We start from the raw sequence: 21,697 nt of genomic DNA on the forward strand, positions 1-21,697 counted from the left end.
ATACATTCCCCATTTCCATTTCCATTTTCTTTTCGGTTCTATTATAAATATTAGAAACGAGTTTGGCGCCTTTACAAAAATATAATTGTCTGTGCTGATAGGGGAGTATGTGTGCATACCAATATTTAAATTTTCTAGGCCTTCTTTTTGAATATTTTGTGCATTTCTTGGTAAAATACTGTCAGACCTCGAGTGCTGTTGTTTTACAAAAACGGTCAAGTAATGTAGGGGAAAGAAACTAACTAAAAAGACTAAAATAAGCCACAACTAATGGGGGTCTCATTGGGGGTTCTGTTCACGGATCCCGCTTAGTTACTACTTATTTTTTTAGATTCTCGCATGATGCCATCCCGCGTACACTATGTAAGTGAACAATTCTGCTATTTTTGTAATTTCCCATGTCCCGCTAAACTTCATTTCGCGTTTTCACGGCACAATAATTTGAGGGAGGATAGGACCTTTATCGGGACTGCGGGATCGGGTGTTTTTAAGCTCTGGATTTCGGGATTGACCCTTTCGGGATACGATAATTCTTTTTTCGAATTTCGGGACCTCTGGATTTCGTGTTTTTTAAGCCCGGGATTTCGGGATTTCGTGTTTTTAAGCTCGGGATTTCGGGATCAGTACCCCTCCTACCCTCCCTCATAATTTGACTTTCATGTGTCACGTTTACAAAAAATACGCCTCGACAATCCCGAGTCCCGCTCAGACCCCCCTTATAGGTACATAATGAATAGTTTACTATGTAGTCAGTAGTCGGGTCAAATACACATGTATACACTTTTAGACGACCTTAGATTCATTTCACAGCGAAAATACTCATTTATATTGAACATTTTAGATCACTTTACATTTAGATTTTATAACTTTTAAAATAAAGACCATATAGATTTAAGATCATTTAATCGAAAGATTATAATTTGTCAATGCGCAACTGTAACCAGGTACTGAATTTTTTTTTTGCATGCGTTAAGTTAAAAGTGCCGGGAATAGAAAAGCAAGTTAAACTTCTCATCTGGACTTTTTAATAAGTCTGTATACCGGACCTCTTCTCTATTTTGGGATTCAAAAAAAATCTAAAGTTAAAAATGCGGTTTTGAGCCTATTTCTTCTTTTTAATTTGGTAACACGTTAAGCCATTAGTGACACTAATATGGTATATTACCAATAATAAGGCCATATAATTCGGTGTGTAGAAATACCGCAAAAGACTTCTTAGTGCACTAAGAAGAAAGTTTTTGCATTAAGGACACTAAAACGATGTTTTAAGATCACAGCGAACATGAATATAAGAGGATATGATTAAATACCTCAAATCTATAAAGTTAGGTATCAATAGATTTTGTAATTTTGAAGTTAAATGACTTTTTAATCAACGCCTGCCACTCGCCACGTGACCAACGGTTTATTGCAGATTCCCGAATCATCATGTTCAATCAACCTAATCCAATAAACAATTGTCTTTTGATCGTTACTTATTGATTAATCAATGGTTGTTAACCTAACGGTTTAGCGTGGTATAAATTCAAGTTTATGAAAGAAAAATAAAAAATAAATTTTGTGTTTTAAAACTTTGCCTTTGTTATATATATTTAGTTTTTAAGGAAATTGCTATGCAAGCTTTTTTTATTATTTAAAGAACCCTATTTTGAGATAAAAATTGAGAAACAAATGCTTTTGATATTTCATTTCCTTACTAACAACACAAGAGTTTACATACTATCATTATTCCTTGAAAGACATTTGAGAGTATGTGGTGTCCATGGGGTTCTTCAAAATCCGATTACAGAAGTAACATATAGAAAAACTCCAAGAGGTAAAAGTATATTACGTTTTAAAAAGAGAATTATAGAATAAATCATAACTGTCTTCTATGAACGATAACTTTAAACTGGTGTCAATGCTTTTTTTTTAACAATTCATCTTTATTTCAACAATTGAAGATGAATACCATTTTATTTTATAATGTAATAAGCACTATGGGCAGGCGCGGATCCAGAGCTTAAAGTGGGGGTTTGGGGGAGGGGTTATGTGAGAAATGTTTAAAACACTAGAGAAGTTTTCATGTTATACCAAACCATATGTTTTTCAATAAATGGCACACTTTTTGTTCATCCGGCATATGGTTACTCTAAATAAAATTTTAAGTATTAATTTTATAAGGTTAATTATTTGATTACAGATCGTATCTACCCGTTTTGCAATTGTTGTATCACTCTAAGGGAGGCTAATAAAGATATATATAATAAAATATAGAGATAGCAGCCTTGGATTGTTTTAATTAAATCCTTTGGTCCTCTAATTATCAAGTTACCCTCTGGCCAATGTTATTATGACTTGTGTATATTTAAAGAAGTGTAGCGACAACGTGTCACCCTATTCAGTGCTAGATATTCAAATTATAGTAAAGATAACATTAAAACAAGAAATGGTTAATACAAAAAATATTTTAAGATTTTCAACCGGGGGTGGGGGAGGGGGGGGGCTCGCTTTAACCCCCTAAATCCGCTAATGATGTGGGAAAACTAAATTATTTAGTTAACTTAATCATATGACTCTTAAGCCCATTCTGCCATTATTAAGAAACGCTAAAGAACGGAAATGTATGATTTTAAGATTTGGAAATAAATGAAATTGGTGTCACAAATGGTATGTCTGCTTGTATTTAAAATATTTTATAAATAGATATAATGCTCATATACATAATTATTAACGGTTGTTTTACTTCGCTTATTTATAGCATTTAACAAATAACTTCGTATTGTTATTTTCGGCATCAAATAAAAATAATGGAATAAATATATAGGAAGTTCCAATCAATAGACAACGTACAGAACAGAGCAATTCGATATTACTTAGGCGTTCACAGATTTGCACCAATTCTAGCACTGTATGGGGATACTGGATGGATACCAAGTCAGTTTCGGCATTGGGTGAACATTATTCGATACTGGAATAGGCTTTTATCGTTTGAAGACGACCGATTAACGAAAGTGGTGTTCAATATGGATTATGATCGTTGCACAAACAATTGGTGTAGTGACACTAAAGATATTTTCACTAAAATTAATATGTTACATTATTACGAAAGTAGAACAATGGTGGATTTAAAATCTTTTGAACAAATTGTACGAACTTATTACAGTGATATATGGAGAGAGTCCTTGATAAATAAACCAAAGCTACGATCTTACTTAAACTTTAAAACAAACTTCGAACTAGAGCACTATGTAAAACTAAATCTTACGAAACACGAGCGATCTGTGCTAGCCCAGTTTAGATGCGGATTATTACCGATCAGAATTGAGACTGGTAGATATATTGGGGAACCAGTAGAAAACAGACTATGCCGATTTTGTAATTCTCAAAATGTTGAAAGTGAGCTACATTTTCTTATAAACTGCACATTTTATAATGATATCAGACAAACTGTTTTTAACGAGATATTAATGGTGCCTGACTTTACGCAACTAGATGAGCAGGGAAAATTAACATTTCTAATGGTGAACCATCCAAGGAAAATAGCTAAATACTTAGCAGCGTCATTTTTCCGTAGAAAACAAACAGTTTACTCTAGTTAACATTCTTAAACTTTTTCACAAACATTAGTTGAATAATATATGAACTTTTACAATCGTTAATTCTTAATCTATAATTATCTGTATTTAAATTTAAATTGGCAATTGACACGTGATATTAGAACATTTATATTGAACTAACAGTAAAAGGTGACTTATTGGTCCATTGGGCCGGGTGTATTATATATGTAATTATATTTTGTACAAATTTATGCTGATTTACACATGTCACTATAATAAACAATTTACTTACTTACTTACTTACTTTATATTTTAAAAGACAAGGAAAGTGAATTAAAAAATATATACAACAAAAATAAGCGAAAGGAGATGTGGTACGGCTGTCAATGAAACACCTATCCACAAAAGTTAAAAATGAAGAAGATGTCAGAAATAAATTGGTCATAATTTATTTACAGTCTAAAACATCGAAGGGACTAAACATCAACCTATACATATTTATACTTGTAATGCATTTGTATATAAACATCGAATCAGAAACATGTTCCTTTCCTAAACATGTTTAAAAACATTGCTGTGATAGTTATCAAAAGTACCAGGATTATAATTTAGTACGCCAGACGCGCGTTTCGTCTACACAAGACTCATCAGTAACGCTCAAATCGAAATATTGATAAATGGCATAGTTCTTAACATTAGAAAAATGAATGAAGTATTGGCAACTGGACGTTAAGCAACCAAATATCAATCCTCACTGTTCCGTGAAGTGTTCACAATTATTTGTCTTTTTAAAATTAAAAGGATGAAAAATCCCAAACTGAAAAGAGTTGAAAATACGCTATTAATTTAGAAATAAAAAATATAGCAGACAGAATAAATACGGCAAAAACAAACAAATGAAAAAAAAATAGAGAACAATTTGAAATACCATATACATGTTTAATCAGTATACTAGTAGATTATTCACGGGCCAAGGTTGAGCGAACATGAATTGCTATCGATTATACTAAAGGTGACAATCAACTTTTTGAGGCACGTGTCGAGAAAACATTAGAAAAAATATAATTTAAAATTATGAAAGGAGTAGGTCCTTAGTGCACATTTTTGTTCTTAGTGCACTAAGGAGGTCCTTTGCGGTGTTTCTACGGACCCCATATATTTGAAGCTGTTCAAAATTCTGTACATTATAGGTACGTGTATCAGATCGGACAATAATTTTCATATATATAAAAAGAATTACTGTATAAGTTATCTAGTATGAAATATGTCCACTGGACCGACCGTGTAAGTGCTATATATATTATATCATGTATATAGCCAGTCAAAAAGATGTGGTATGATTGCCAATGAGACAACTATCCACAAAAGACCAAAATGACACAAACATTAACAACTATAGGTCACACAAGGTCGTTAAAAACTTCCATTTGTTGTTGTCCACTGAAAATAAGCTCATAAAAACACGAATCCCCGTTTACTCAATTCCACCTTTATTTGTTAATATTTCTTTATCTTTTTCTTTTGATTTTATCATATCTTTTTTGTGAAATATTTTGTGTGGTCGAACATGAAATTGCCTCCGATGCTACAAAGAAAATTTGTTTAATGTCATCTGTTGCAATATATGGTAAGTACTACACGTGGACAGGATGTTCCCCAGAAAATAAGTTATACACACCCCGATATAACCCCGAGGGTACACGCTACTGTCATATGGAAAATTACTGGGTCACCTGTAAGATAGTAATCAGCCATGCAACTAATTAGGTTACTGACCATGTCACTTCAATTTAAAAAGTTTATCGTTAGATATCAAAATGATAAATTCATTTTAATTAAAAATTTAAGAACTAAAGGATTTATCATTAAAATGAAGTGAAATAATTCAACCAAATCGTATATAGATTATATACATATTTTTTTTTATCTATGCCGGAAAGAATTGAAAAACTGTATTTATAATTTTTGGTTTGTTTTATAGAAATCTGTGTAGGTCTCATGAAATGGAACTCACGCAACGCATGCCTAATTAAGATTTATAAATTTATTGAAAAATATAACAAAAATTTAGTTTTGATATTAAATTAAAGTTACCTTTCCGCGCTGTAATTTATTTGATATGACATGAATCAAGCAATTTTTGTTGAGGGATTTATGGGTTTGTCCATACAACGTATAAAAAAAGAAGTGTATGTTATTAGTATTTCACATGCCTTGTTTTCGCCTTGAAGCTCATTATTCAGAGTGTTTCAGACAAGATGATGAAAATAACGTGCAAGATACTTTTTTCGATCATCGTGAAGAGACAATTTCAATTCCCATTCCTCGATGCACTCTACCCCTGTTGAATTGTATATTTATAATTCCTCGTGCTTTTAATTAGCCCCCCCCCCCTTCGTGGTTACCGTTATGCCAACAAATACCCGGGGCTTGATTTACATGTAAAATCATGGGCGGATCCAGCCATGATAAAGGGGGTTCCAACTACATGTCTCCATTAAATAAGGGGTGTCGTTGCCGCTGGTTTTCTACGGTTACCCCACCCTTTTCATATAATTTAGATTTCAAAAGTGTATACCTTATTCATATATTGTGTAGGTTAAAATGTTATCTTTTCCCATATTGTTTGCGTTTTGATTGGTGTGTAATGCAACAGTGCAATACCTAAGTGTCAAAAGAGAGTTTTCCCCGACCTATTCACATATTTTTAAGGTTCCTATATACAAGGTGATAGGACGTTCGGTTCCGTTGGAATAGGTTACCTTTTCACGCTATGCCTTAAAACTTTTCCTGATGCACAGGTAACCTATTCCAACGGAACGTCCTATCACCTTGTATATAGGAACTTGAGAGGATTCCCGAGATTATCATTTATGCAATGATTGCTCACAAAATGCTAGGGGAGGCCAACCCCGGATTCCATCCCCTTCGACCCGCCACAGAATACAGATATAATTGATAATTGTTATTTAAAAGTCATATACTATAGCCACTATAGTACTAGAACCGAACACCTGTTTTCGGATATATATATATACACCACATCTTCCTATGTCTATATAGCTGATTTACCGTAAATAACTGCGAGAAAATGAATTATACACAAGTTGAAAATTGTCTCTTCTCTGCTAATTTTAATGTGCATGCAATATTCACTCTGATTTACTTGTGAGACCACCGACACTAATAATAATTACCTACAAAATAATAGGTGCTCCTTTACTGGGAAGAACATTTCGGATCCGATCAATTTATTGGTTCCATTCCCCCATTCTACACTTCTCCTTAGAAAAAATGCCTTGCACTGCGTCATAATTATCTGGACTACTAACTTACTTCCATATAACTTCGAAAACAGACTATAATCTATTTCACTGGATGAGATTGGGCTCACGGATTTTTTAATGGATTGGTAATTTTTATTTATAGCACAAGTTTACAAAGCAAGATTAATCACATTTTTCACCCGGCCTACAAATCAAATGCATGGTTGCCTCCTTACTGACTTACACCTACACAAGCTAAAAAAACATATTCATTGGGGGGGGGGTTCAGATGGGGGATGCTTGCCTCAGTCATGTTTCTGTGATTCCCTATATAATCAACAAAATTTTTCACACAAAAAGGGGGGCAGGGATTTCTCCTTAATAAGAAATCTCTTAGTCCAATTGACGCCTTACTTCGAAGTAAGGCGTCAAAGAAAAAAATTATAATAGCCTTTCAAGACGTCATAATTATTTGGACTAGAAATCTCTATTTTCAGCATAAGCTCATATAAATTTGCCTTTTGAAGAACTGAAATAAATATGAGACGGCTAATGATTTTTCTGATGCTTTACATCAAAATACATCCATGTGACATTCACAATTATATATAGATCCAAATTTAAAAAGCTATTTTTTTCAATATTTAAATAATGTAGGATCAAATCTTGATACATGTATGTAGTTGAAATTGTTAGCTTTAAACATGTTAAACATTAAAAAATGAACACCCAAAGTTTAAACCACGTTTAAACATAAGAATGACCATGTAGTCTTTATTAATGTATGCTATTGCTATGAAACTAGGTCATTGTAGGTAAACTGTCATCTATTCCCTTAAATCTTTGTTCCCAGTCACCCCAAGTTTGATTTAAATTAGTCAAGTATATCTACTCTATTAGGTCTCTAGTTTGGATAGTTAATAACTTGCAAATTACAAATGAATTAAAATCATACTCCTCCCAAATTTATTTCTTTAAATATTATGGATGAAATACATGTAGCAAGTACAATGAAGTAAGGGATGAAATGTGGCATTTTTTTTTTGATAAAGTAGTATGTCGTCTGATGTTGTCAAACTTAATTATAGACCCTTAAGGGGCGGATCCAGTCATTTTAAAAAGGGGTGGGGGTGGGATTCTAACCCAGGACAAAAGGGGAAGGTGGGGGGGGGGGGGGGGGGGGGTCCAATTACATGTCCCTATTCAAATGCATTGATTATCCAAAAAAAGGGGGGTTCCAATCCCTTGAACCCCCCTCTGGATCTGTGCCTGCCCTTTAAAAATAAAATTATCCTTATTTTGAGTTAAAGCTTATAGATTTTTCTATAATGCTTCTCAGGGGCGGATCCAGCCATTTTAAAAGGGGGGTCCCAACCAAGAGCAAAGAGGGGTTCCAACTATATCTCCCATTCAAATGCATTGCTCGGTAAAAGAAAAGGATTCCAACCCTCAAATCTATGGTCAGGTTGTTGTCTCTTTGACACATTCCCTTTTTCCATTCTCAATTTTATCATGTAGTCGTCGTTGTCCCAGGACATTTAGTTTTCGCTTAATAACTTTAGTACAAGTAATAGAAATCTATGAAATTCAAACACAAGGTTTGTGACCAGAGTTTTGTTCAGAGTTTAGGAATTACATGAATTAGGGGCCAATAGGGGCCAATATTAAACTTTGTTTGATTTTATAGAAAATTGAATTATTGGAGTTCTTTGATATGCCAAATCTAACTGTGTATTTAGATTCCTAGTTTTTTGGTTCTGTTTAAATTGGTCTACCTTAAGGTCCAAAGGGTCCAAAATTAAACTTATTTTGATTTTAACAATATTTAAATCCTTGGTGTTCAGATTAATATGCTGAATCTGAATATTTACTTAGATTTTTTTATTATGGGCCCAAATTCAAGTTGATCCAAATCGGGGTCCAAAATTTTACTTTGTTTGATTTCAACAAAAATTGATTATATGGGGCTCTTTGATATGCTGAATCTAACCATTCATTCAGATTTTTGATATTTTGACCCATTATCAAATTGGTCCACATTGAGTTCTAAAAGGTCCAAAATTTAACTTTATTTGATTTCACCAAAAAATGAATTATTGGGGTTCTTTGATCATGTTGATATGCTGCATCTAACCATGTATTGAGATTTTGAATATTGGACCATTTTAGAGGTTAATTGTCAATTTAAAATTTTTAAGTACTTGGACCGCATTCATTCTGTGTCAGAAACCTATGCTGCATCAACTATTGAATCACAATCCAAATTTAAAATTCAGAGTTGTATTGAGCTTGAATGTTGTGTCCATACTTGCCCCAACTGTTCTGGGTTCAACCTGTACCTTTGTATCAAGCTGAGCCATGCATAGCATTTTTATCTGATTTATATATTAATTTGAAATTTTGACAAGTGAGACACATACAGATTATACTGTTAACAATATTTCAGAGTTTAACGTAGTCAAGCGAAACAAATTTTAGAAGAATAGTTGAATCATGTCTTTGTTGTCAAATGAAAAATTAGTACAAACACAAAGAAAAAGTATGGGAATGTTTGTTTTTTAAACTATTGACCAGGGTGAAAGTCTTTGAAAGTCATGACTGGCAAAAAGTTTGTGAAATGAAATAGCACAAATATTCAATTCTTTTTAAATATAACTGAATATAAAGAAAAACACAAACTGATGTTTTATAATAGTTTTTACCCTTTTTATGTTTTATAGGACAAGAAATATAGAAAAATGATGAAAAATATAAACAGTTACAATAGAAATGAGCGCAAAACAAGATAAACAGAATACAACAAGGCCTAAATGGTAAGACCACTTCTATATACTGTAAATTCAGATTTTTCAGGGAAGGGACAACTTATTGTGATTACAAAAAAAATCTGCATAAAGATCTATATAGTTACATGATATATATATATATATATATATATATATATGTTTCTGTTATCAAAATATGATTTCTTATTTTTGCGATACTCACCCAGTCACATTATTCGCATTACTAAAAAGTTTCGATAATTTCTGAATTACAGTAATAAAAGAAATTGCCTTTGAATGATGACTCATATAAAAATAAGAAAATGTGGTATGGTAAATGAGTGACTTATCCACCAGAGTTCAATGAAGCGGATGCAAGAAATTAAAGGCCAATCATGGGCCTGCCTTCAATAATGAGAAAACACTTCCTTTATAGGTCATCCATTAAAGATCTCAACATATAAAGATTTAAACAATCCAATTTAGTTCAACATGTTCAAAGTCAATAACAATTAATAAAAAAAAATCATGCCTAATATAAAATATTGTTTGTTTCTCCAATCCTGACCGACCCTGCAAAAATGGCCCTACTCATAAAATTTTATTGTCAAAACTAAGCCAAATATTATTTTATTCATTTCTGATTTTCAGGCTTGCCGGATCATCCGATAATATTCAGGCTTTTGGGAAAAATAAAATTATTTACCTACCTACCTACCCACACCTGGCTTGTCAGAATAGGGATTAGGGAAACAAACAATATATTAATTTAGGCCTCATGTCTGTGAGCACTCAACTTGACCATAATATAGGACAGTGGTTCAAATATTAACACAACATATGAACATTCTATAACAACTATTGCAAGTGGCTCAACTTTAAATATCACTGCAAGGCACTAAACAACGAATATTAAATCTTGGACACAAAGCACTGAAATAAGAGAACTCATAAGCATGACAAGTAAGAATATCAAATGAAAGTTTCTCAAAATGTTCATTAAAACATGATAAAATAAGCTTATTTATATTGCTGTTTTTTTCTCCATTTATAACATTTTTTTTTTATTTTGTGTATTTATAGGTCAGATATCTTGGTTTTTATGATCATCAACAGGTCCTGCAGGTCTATACTGAAGAGGAAACTTAATTGTTAATACTTTTCTACATAATGTGCTAATTGGATTATTAATGTGAAATGAACTCAACTGTGTGTTTTTCTGGAAAAAGAAATAGAAAAAATCCTACAAAATTGCTATAAACAAAATGGAGTACTATCAAAGAACACAATTGTGTAAAATGTAACAACCTACATTCATATTAACTGATGGATTATGGAGAAATTAAGAAAAAAAATAGTATCTTTGTCATGTTTGTTGTCGAAATAAACACCTGCTTTATCAATTCATGTACATGGCTCCATCATATCAAATATACAAAGAAGATGTTTGAAGAACATACGTTGCCAAAATTTATTCAACCAATTGAAGGAAGATGTCTTGTGGATTGAATTATTTATGCACTTAACTGTTATGTAGGGGGTCGAATACACAGCAGCTGAAACAGAAGACAAGTTAATTTGACATGAAAAGTGTTTATTTTATTTAATATGCAAATATGAGCACAATATTAATAACATCACAAATGGTATGATATTCATAGCATTTTGCTTATTATTGTATTGTCTTAAACATGCTAAACAGTCAGCCTTTTGTTTTTGTATGTTTAATACTCACCATGAAAATTTGTATTACAGTATTAAAGTTTTAATTATCTTTTGTATCAATAATTCAGTCTAGGAGAAAATATATTAATACTGTTTGTACTGTTATGAAATTTCCATAGAGGAAAAACATTTCCTTAAGGGAAATTTGATGTCCAGAAATTTCCCTAGAGGAAATTTAAAGATCAATGATTTCCTTAGAGGAAATTTGTTGTCTTGAATTTTCCTCCAAGGAAAAGTGTTTGTCAAAAATTTCCTCACAGGAAAAAGTATTTCCTCCAAGGAAAATTTGAAGCTACAAATTTCCTCACAGGAAAAAGTATTTCCTCCAAGGAAAATTTGAAGCTGCAAATTTCCTCAAAGGAAAAAGAATTTCCTCTAAGGAAATAGAATTTCCTCAAAGGAAATAGAATTTCCTCAAAGGAAATAGAATTTCCTCAAAGGAAATAATTAAACAGCAAATTCCCTAAGGGAAATCTTTTTCCCTTGAGGAAAAAACAATTTCCCTTGAGGAAAAATCTTTTTCCTTCAGGGAAATTTGATTTCCCTTGAGGAAAAGTACTTTTCCTCTGAGGAAATTGTTGAAAAAAGGGGCATAACTTTTTCAACAGTGGTGCTAGATCCAAAAAATTTTAGGACAAATATCAGGGAACCAATACCAATCAAGTTATCAACTTTGTTTTGACTTAACTCCAAAAATTAAGGTGACAACTTTTGCACTCAGCGGAATTGCAAACTTGTCCCGGAGACTGTTTTCACCTCACATTTCATTTACCTGGACATGAAGTACATACAAAGAACATGAAGAGTGGGCAAGAAAAGGGGAACGTGAACCCTGGAACACATATTTTTTTTTTAAATCTCCGGACTGACTTTAAATTTAGTCCCTGTTTATTTTTTAATAGACTGTGAGAGAAATCAGGTGTACAAACAAGAAACACGAGGCCGGGATAAGGTATCGGTACTTCATGTATCTCTAACAAATGTAAAATTCAAAAAAAATATTATAACACTAAAAAAAATTTATAAAAAGAGATACTGAAATGTTTTATTTAGTGTATAAAGTGTTTTTTCAAAACTAATATATTTTCTCGTTTCAGCTGAAAGTACCTCTCTAATAACTGTTTATGTGCTGCTTAAAAATATATTGCAGCACTTCACAGTTGCTTGAAAGGTTGAAAATGTCATCATGCAGAAATTAGAGCAGATTCCTCAGATTAAAATCATTGAAAATGGATAGATGCACTGGTCCTGGTGGTATACATCGATACAATTAATCTTAATTACATTTGGAATGAAAATTGTCTTCTTTTTTGGTTTTTTGCACGATAAAACCAATATTTAAAGTGAGTCACTCGTTAAAAGTAATGTTTATCCCATTCTTAAACCAATGCATGTATATCATCAACTTAGTCTTCTGTGCATTTCTAATGCAAAATAAGGCAAAATGTTTGGTCCGATTTGATTCTGTTATTACAAACTTTTTAAACAAATTACTTCCCTTTGTTAATCTGAGACTGGTTCAATACCGGACAATTTGGCTTTTGCCAATGCAAAGTATGATGGATTGAAAATGATGTATCGGCGGTTAAACTAATTTTGTATGAAAAATAATTTCTGATGTCGTAAGTATTTATCTAAACAACAAGAGGGACGAAAGATACCAAAGGGACAGTCAAACTCATAAATCTAAAACAAACTGACAACGCCATGGCTAAAAATGAAAAAGACAAACAGAAAAACAATAGTACACATGACACAACATAGAAAACTAAAGAATAAACAACACGAACCCAACCAAAAACTAGGGGTGATCTCAGGTGCTCCGGAAGGGTAAGCAGATCCTGCTCCACATGTGGCACCCGTTGTGTTGCTTATGTGATTACAAATCCGGTAAATAGTCTAATTCGGTAGGTCACATTCATGAAAGGGTTATTCCATAACGGTCAACCAACTCGTGATGGCGTCCGTAAAATTTACGAAGGGGTGATTTCAACTTCACCATTTGGAACTCTTGGTTTAATAGCTTCCTTGTGAGCAGTAACCCTCTATCAAGAAAATCATGATAGGAAATGCAAGCACGGGAATATCGTTTCAATTGGGAGATATATACCCCGTATGCAGGTGCTGCTGGAATGTTGCTACTTAGAAATGGAAAGTTCACAATTGGAAAGCTGAAATCATCTCTTTTGTCGTAAAGTTTTGTTTTCAACCGACCCTCATTGTCAAGTTCTAGATGTAAGTCAAGATATGAAGCCGACTTAACTGTATCTGTAGTATCCTTTATCTCCAATTTGATGGGATAGATGCGTTCCACATAGTCACCAAATTTTGAATTGTTTAGTGAAAGAACGTCATCTATATAGCGGAAAGTAGAGTTAAAGGATATTGCTAACTTCTTATCTTTCTTCCTAAGAAGTTCCTGCATGAAGTCAGCTTCATAATAATAAAGAAACAAGTCGGCAAGTAGAGGGACACAGTTTGTTCCCATTGGGATGCCGACAGTCTGTTGAAAAACACGTCCTCCAAACGTTACAAATATGTTGTCAATCAAGAAATCAAGCATCTTGATAATATCGGTTTCAGAGAATTTTTTGTCTGAATCAGAGTGATTCTTTACAAAGTATGATTTATCCCTCCCTAAGACAAGATACTTGTATCTACGTTGGCCATTCTTTTTTATGAAGCAAAGTAATACCAACTCTTTCGTCTTTTAGTTTGGAATGTGGAATACTTGTGTAAAGAGTAGAAAAGTCAAATGTTTTAACACTGTTACAATATGAAAGAGAGTTAGATTGTATGTACTCTAAAAGATCTTTGGAATTTTTAAGTATCCACATCTGATTCACGCCACCTCTAGAATAGACAGTTTCACAATAACTTTGAAGCCCATCTTTGATTGCTGATAAAGTAGATGTTAATAATTTAGAAAGAGGTTTCGTTGAGCACTTGGAAGTTTTTAACAATAATTTCTGATGTCGTAAGTATGTATCTAAACAACAAATTAATGTAATTAAAAGATTTCAAAATCTAAGATTACGCACAGGTAAATTTGCTGTTCCTGCTAGCTCTCCATTGTAATAAAAAAAAAATGAATGTCCCTCATAATGGAGACAACTAAAAAAAAAGGTATCTAATTACAGGGTCGGGAATTGGCAAATGGACTATAATAATGCTTTTTTCTGCTTATCATGTTTGTGGCTTTGATCTTGTTGTACGTGCTTTAACATGATGATGATGGAAGTGTTTAACGACATTGACTGGATATACATCCCGCGGGCAATTGGTGAGCTTTAGATATTTTCTGCAGTTGGTATCACAAGGATTTGTATAGTAAGACTTACTATACAAATCCTTGGTAATCAGCAACAGGTTGAAGGCCGCTATTTTGGTGCGCGGCCATCTTGGTTATGCTGAGTTATTTTTGGTTTGTTTACTCTTTTGATGTTTCTTTTGTACTTCACAACGGCTACTTTCAGGCCCAGGTTGGTTAGCTTGATAGCCCGCTAACAACGATGATGGCGTACTAGTCTACGAGTTTCTGACGTAGTAATAACGATGACAGGTAGCATAATCAGTACCAAAGTCGTGAGACAGTTAAATGAATGTCCATTATTCAACACCTCGGTTACAGCTCTCGAGCGTTTGTCGTCATAACACTCCCCCATCAAAAATGAATTTTGGAGTGTATGCTGACGCGGGTTGGTTTCTGTCATCGAAAGAAGTTAGTCGTTAATACATCTAATAATAAAAATTCCTAATTTTGAAGCAAGAATAAAACTAAAATTTTCATCGCACGAAATTGAAATAAAATATAGTGTACGAAAATCCATACAAATAAAATATTAAATAACGATATGTTTTGTTTCTATTAAGTTAATGAAATTAAATGAATAGACAACTTTCGAGTTCGATGCATTTCCGTCAAAAACTCTAGTTTTAGTGAACGTCATTTGTGCGTTTAGGGGCGTCGTCACTTCCATTCCAATATTGAACGAGTGGTTGGAAAACTATACTTCTATATTGTACGAATTATTCGGCAAATTGAATTCTCAAAATTGACAATCAGCACTACTGTCAATCGGAATTGTCATTAAGTACCTATATAACAAGCATTATTTCTAGTTTATCCTGCATAATGACGATCACTAAGACGCTTGATGAACGTTAATAGTGCAGGGATACAGGCGATCCCCTCTATCTGGTAAATGACGTCATAAAGGCGCGTATAATTGACGAGTTTTTTTCCGGTGACGGATGAACTCGAAAGTGGTCTATTGAATTAAAATTTCCAAACTATATATGTAGATTTCTCATATTTCTCGACTGTCTTCAATTATTACAAACAAAAAGAAAAATGTTTATTTAGCGGGTTTTTTCTAAAACAATATATCTTCATTGTTTTTTGATATTTCAAAAGACATCTTATTTTGTTTGTTTGCCAAGCTTACTTGTATGCGGTTAGTACCATCACTAATAACTCCTAACTATTAAAGACCAAATGACCTAATAAACAACAACAAATGGAAGTTTTTAACGACCTTGACTGGCTAGGCAAAATAAACCTGATAATTGGTATTCAATATATATAATCCTAGGTCATGCCTGACATATTTCACAAAAACGGCCGATGAAAACTTCGATAACTCCTTAAATGTTAAAATGTTAAAATGATTTTATCAAAACAAAAATTATTAGATGAAGAGTTATATTATCTATCGAATGCATACCTTCACAACACACTAAAACATATATTTCATGTCCTGAGTGCAGTTTGTATGTCCTGCGTGCACTCAGGACGTCCTGAGCGGTGTTTAGACGTACCGGTGTCTTTTGTTTAAGTGTTTCATTTTTTTACATTGTCATTTTGGTGTCTTTCTTAGCTGACTATGCGTTATGGGCTTTGCTAATTGTTGAAGGCCGTACGGTGACCTAAAGTTGTTAATTTCAGTGTCATTTTGGTTTCTTGTGGAGAGTTGTCTCATTGCATGGCAATCATACCACATTTTCTTTTTTATGTTTGTAAAAGTTAACGCACGACAAATGATGAGAATTATTCACCTAGCCCTGGTGTCAGGTGAGCTAAAACATTTGCATTCAAGTATGACTACATATTTTGGAATCAAAACCAGGACACTATTGACTATTGGGCGCGGTTTTTATATAATTATCCTTAAAAGTGTTTTGTGTATGTTCAGTGGAAAATATTACAGAGTAATGAAATGGAGTTTTGAAAACGATCTGTAAAATGTCGAAACATATACAAGAAAAACATACAATCTTCACGCTATACAATAATTTCTACGGAATTGGCTTGTACAATTTCTTTCGACAGGCTTGTAAAATTCTTCTTTACCAGTCAACAGAATTATAATATACAGTGTTAATTTCCATTGTTTAACGCAAGCGTACATTGTAGATAAATAAATTAAATTGTAGTGACCTGGGGTCGTGTCATCGAAGGTGTCTTAGGACTAAGACATGTCCCAAGACCATCGTAGGAGACTTTTTTGCTCTTAGCCATGTTATTGAAACGATCTTATTTTAAGAGATGTCCTAATGGTGGTCCCAACTTTAGGAGTACTACTAAGGTCTTAAGGACATTTTCACTTTAAGGATAACTTTATGAAGTCTTAGCATATAAAATTAAAGAACCTTAGTGAGCACGCTCACATACCCCACGTCCCCACATTGTCACTGGAGAAATTGAATAAGTGTAAGAAAAAAAAATTGTATAAGAAAAAATAATGACTAATAATTTCCTGTCAATATGCACATCTACATACAGTGAAACCTGGGTAAACCGAACCCTGATAAAACCGAATTTCAGTTTAAACCGAACAATTTTCAAAGTCCCACACAATTTCCCTATTAATTAACGTTAATCTAACCTGAAAAAACCGAACCCTGTCAACACCGAATTCCGAACGCTTTTTGAAGGCTCGTTAGTAAATTTGTATCTAAAAATTACCTGTCAAAATCGATCAATACCAATCAAAACAATAAAATATAATTAATTATTTGCATGATTTAATTAAACAAACACAGGGTGGCAGAGTATCTCCGAAGGTATTTGAGGTTTAATGAACTTGTGAGTTGTTATTACAAACTAATTAGCATGTCTGTGTGCATGTATAAAGTGATTTTTTCGTAAAGAAACGTTAAACTGGTCAGTTACCCCCATCGCCGATAATGACAAGAAAGGAACTTTCCCTCAGATCAATTAAATGAACCTTACTCAAATAATTACGGCCACAAAATCGAAACTGCCATTCTGTAGCTAAACTGTTTAATTAAATAATAGTTTGAAAGCCTTTCACCGGATTAAGAAGTCGTGCAACACAACAAGGTCAATGGATTTCAATTGCTGGATTCCCATTAGAGGCCCTATATATTTGATTCGAATGCTCCCGAAGACTTCCGTTAGTTATTTAGCAACGATAAAGTCCGAGAATAAACTGGACCCCTGCTGTTGTTTCACTGTTATCGTGTGCCGAAGTATCAATCAGCGGGTGACCAGTTTAGTCCGATAACTCGTGTGTACAATGACATTCCCGATTCAACTACGGAATCGTCATATGACAGTGACTGTGAATCTGAATTGGTCAGTGAATTAACGGATGAGAAAATAATTATAAAAAGCAAAATCGCTCCACGTCGGACATCTCCCAACGACGAGCGTGATTGACGGAGTGGCGTTTGTTTATCAACAAAAATGTAGCAATAGTTATCAAAGGTACCAGGATTATAATTTTGTACGCCAGACGCGCGTTTCGTCTACATAAGACTCATCAGTGACGCTCATATCAAAATATTATATAGCAAAACGTCTATCTTTTATCTTCTTTTATTTTCACATTTACATCTAAATCAACACAAAAATAAACTGTCGGCTGTTGTGTCACAATGTAGTATGTCCTTATTATCTACAAAATTTCCTGAAATACTGTTGTGTGGTTTCAGAGGAGTTGAGATGACAAACTGTTGCAGAAGTACATTGAAACAAATAAGTTCAAAGGGGCCTAACTCCTAGAAAAAAAAATGAATCGTAATTTCCTGTCAATATGCACATCTACGTAGTATGTCCTTATTATCTACAAAGTTTCATGAAATTTTGTTGTGTGGTTTCAGAGGAGTTGAGATGACAAATTGTTGAAGTAGTACCTTAAAGCAAAAAAATTCAAAGAGGCCTAACTCCTATAAAAAAAATTGAATCACAATTTCCTGTCGATATGCACATCTACATAGTATGTACTTATTATCTAAAAAGGTTTCATGAAATTCTGTTGTGTAGTTTCAGAGGAATTGCGATGACAAACTGTTGCAGTAGTACATTTAAGTAAATAAGTTCAAAGGGGCGTAACTCCTAGAAAAAAAATTGAATCGTAATTTCCTGACGATATGCACATCTAATAGTATGTCCTTATTATCTAAAAAGGTTTCATGAAATTCTGTAGTGTAGTTTTAGAGGAGTTGCGATGACAAACTGTTGCAGTAGTACATTGAAGCAAATAAGTTCAAAGGGGCGTAACTCCTAGAAAAAAGTTGAATCGTAATTTCCTGACGATATGCACAACTACATAATATGCCCTTTTCATCTAAAAAGGTTTCATGACATTCTGTTGTTTGGTTTGAGAGGAGTTGCGATGACAAGAAACAGGACTGACGGACGGACGGACGGGTCAAAAACATTATACCATCCGCAACTTCGTTGCGTGGGGTATAAAAATGAATCCTGCAATTAGCCAACTATTGTATAAATAACAGGTACATACAAATAAATGTTTGCTTTTTTGTACTTGTCCTGTTACCCCAATTCCACGTTGAGCAAGCAGTAATATGAACATTTCTGTTTCCAAACCAGTTCATTTTGGGGTCCTCTTCGCGGTCCGTGTTTCAACGATGTCGATTTTGTGAAATTAGAGACAATGATTTTGATTTTATAACTAAAGTTTCAAAGTGTTGGGAGGAATTTCAGGATTCCTCTTATATGCGTTGCGGACTATATCGACTGTATACCTTTTGTTCCTATGTTAAAAAGCTTTCGAATGAGATATAGGGTATATCTATAATTAGAGCTAAAAGGTCGCAGCAGTTCATTCCATTTTTCAAATTATTATTCATTTCATTATTCAAAATTTCTTATTTTTCTTAATTTTCACGCGTATTTTGGCATTTAGGTCCTCCGTAACCCCTCTAATAGTCAATGCTGCACATATCGTTTATACTCAGTTTATTCCATTACCAATAAGCTCTCATTTGGTGTATTAATTTTGTCTTGATTAGGGGCAAACGGCCTGCAACAATCCATTCCGTTATTCAAAATAAGCTATTTCTTAATGTTCAAACGTATTTCGATGTTTTGTTCCTTCTGTACTCCTCTAATATGCGTTGCAGAACATATCGTTTATCCTCAGTTTATTCCTCTATCAATAAGCTTTAATTTGTATACAGTTTGCCTTGATTAAAGGCCTAGGCCTTGCATCAGTCCATTTCATTATTTAAAATAAGCTATATCTTAATGTTCGAGCGTATTTCGATGTTTAGATCCTTCATTACTCCATTAATATGTGTTGCTGAACATATCGACTATTTATCTTGTTTTCCTCTCTTAATAAGCTTTCAAATGAGGTATAAGGTATATCAATAATTAGGGGCTAAATGGTGGCAGCAGTCCATTCCATAAATCAAGTGTATTTCGATGTTTAGGTCCTTCGTTACTCTTCTAAAATGCGTTGCGGAACTTATCAACTATATATATTTTGTTTCTCTCTTAATAAGCTTTCGAATGAGGTTGAAGGTATATCTATAATTAGGGGCTAAAGTCTCGCAACAGTCCATTCCATTATTCAAAATATTCATTTTATTATTCAAAATTGGCTATTTCTAAATTTTCACGCGTATTTTGGCATTTAGGTACTCCGTAACCCCTTATGGTCAATACGGCACATATCGTTTCAACTAAAATTATTCATCTATCAATAAGCTTTAATTTAGTGTATTAGTTTTGCCTACATTAGGGACTAACGGCTTGCAGCAGTTCATTCCGTTATTCAAAATAAGCTATTTCTTAATGTTCAAGCGTATTTCGATTTTAATTCCTTCGTTACTCCTCTAATATGCGTTACTGAACATATCTATTATATATTTTTTTTCATCTCTTCATAAGCTTTTGAATGAAGTATAATGTATATCTATAATAAGGGACTAAAGGGTTGCACCAGTCCATTCCATTATTCAAAATATCCATTTCGTTAATCAAGATTGGCTATTTCTTAATTTTCACGCGTATTTTTGAAATTAGGTCCTCCGTAACCTCTCTAATGGTCATTACAGCACATATTGTTTAAACTAAATTTATTCCTCTATCAATAAGCTTTAATTTGGTGTATTAACTTTGCCTTGATAAGGGGCTAACGGCTTGCAGCAGTCCATTCCATTATTCAAAATAAGCTATTTCTTAATGTTCAAACGTATTTTGCCGTTTTAAGGTTCTTCGTTATTCCTTTTATATACGTTGCAGAACATATCCACTATATATTTTTTTTCCTCTCTTAATAAGCTTTCGAATGAGAAATAAGGTATATCTATCATAAGGTACTAAATGGTCGCAGCAGTGTATTTCATTATTTAAAATATCCATTCATTATACAAAATTCGCTAATTCTTAGTTTTCAAGCATATTTTGGCATTTAGGTCCTCCATAACCCCTGTAATGGTCATTGCTGCACATATCATTTATCCTCAGTTTATTCAATTATCAATTATCTTTAATTTGGGGTATTTTGTTTTTGCCTTGAATAGGCTCTGACTGCTTATAGCAATCTATTCCGTTATTCTAAATAAGCTATTTCTCAATGTTCAAGCGTATTTCGAGGTAAAGTTCCTTCTTTATTCCTCGAATATGCGATACGGAATATATCGACTGTATACCTTTTGTTCCTCTGCTAAAAAGCTTTCGAATGAGATATAATGTATATCTATAATTAGAGCTAAAAGATCGCACCAGTCCGTTCCATTATTGCAATCATTCATTTTGTTATTTAAAATTTCTTATTTGTCTTAATTTTCAGGCGTATTTTAGCATTTAGGTCCCCCACAACCCCTTTAATAGTCAATGCTGCACATATAGTTTATACTCAGTTTATTCCATTACCAATAAGTTCTCATTTGGTGTATTTGTTTTGCCTTGATTATAGGCTAACGGCTTGCAACAGTCCATTCCGTTATTCAAAAAAAGCTAATTTTTTTTATGTTCAAGCGTATTTCGATGTTTAGGTCCTTCGTTACTCTTCTAATATGCGTTGCAGAACTCATCAACTGTATATATTTTGTTTCTCTCTTTATAAGCTTTCGAATGTGGTTAAAGGTATTTCTATAATTAGGGACTAAAGTCTTGCAACAG

At 33.3% G+C, this 21,697-nt stretch overlaps 1 long non-coding RNA gene across 1 annotated transcript; it reads left to right on the forward strand.

The window, feature by feature from the left end:
* Window positions 1–6,674: 6,674 nt before the first annotated feature.
* LOC143052177 (uncharacterized) lies at window positions 6,675–11,344 on the forward strand. Its single transcript, XR_012971019.1, has 3 exons — window positions 6,675–6,951; window positions 9,526–9,618; window positions 10,654–11,344. It is a non-coding gene; the product is annotated as an uncharacterized LOC143052177 (long non-coding RNA).
* The last annotated feature ends 10,353 nt before the right edge of the window (window positions 11,345–21,697 follow it).

The sequence above is a fragment of the Mytilus galloprovincialis genome, chromosome 11 (assembly GCF_965363235.1).
Source record: "Mytilus galloprovincialis chromosome 11, xbMytGall1.hap1.1, whole genome shotgun sequence".
Classification (NCBI taxonomy): Eukaryota; Metazoa; Mollusca; class Bivalvia; order Mytilida; family Mytilidae; genus Mytilus; species Mytilus galloprovincialis.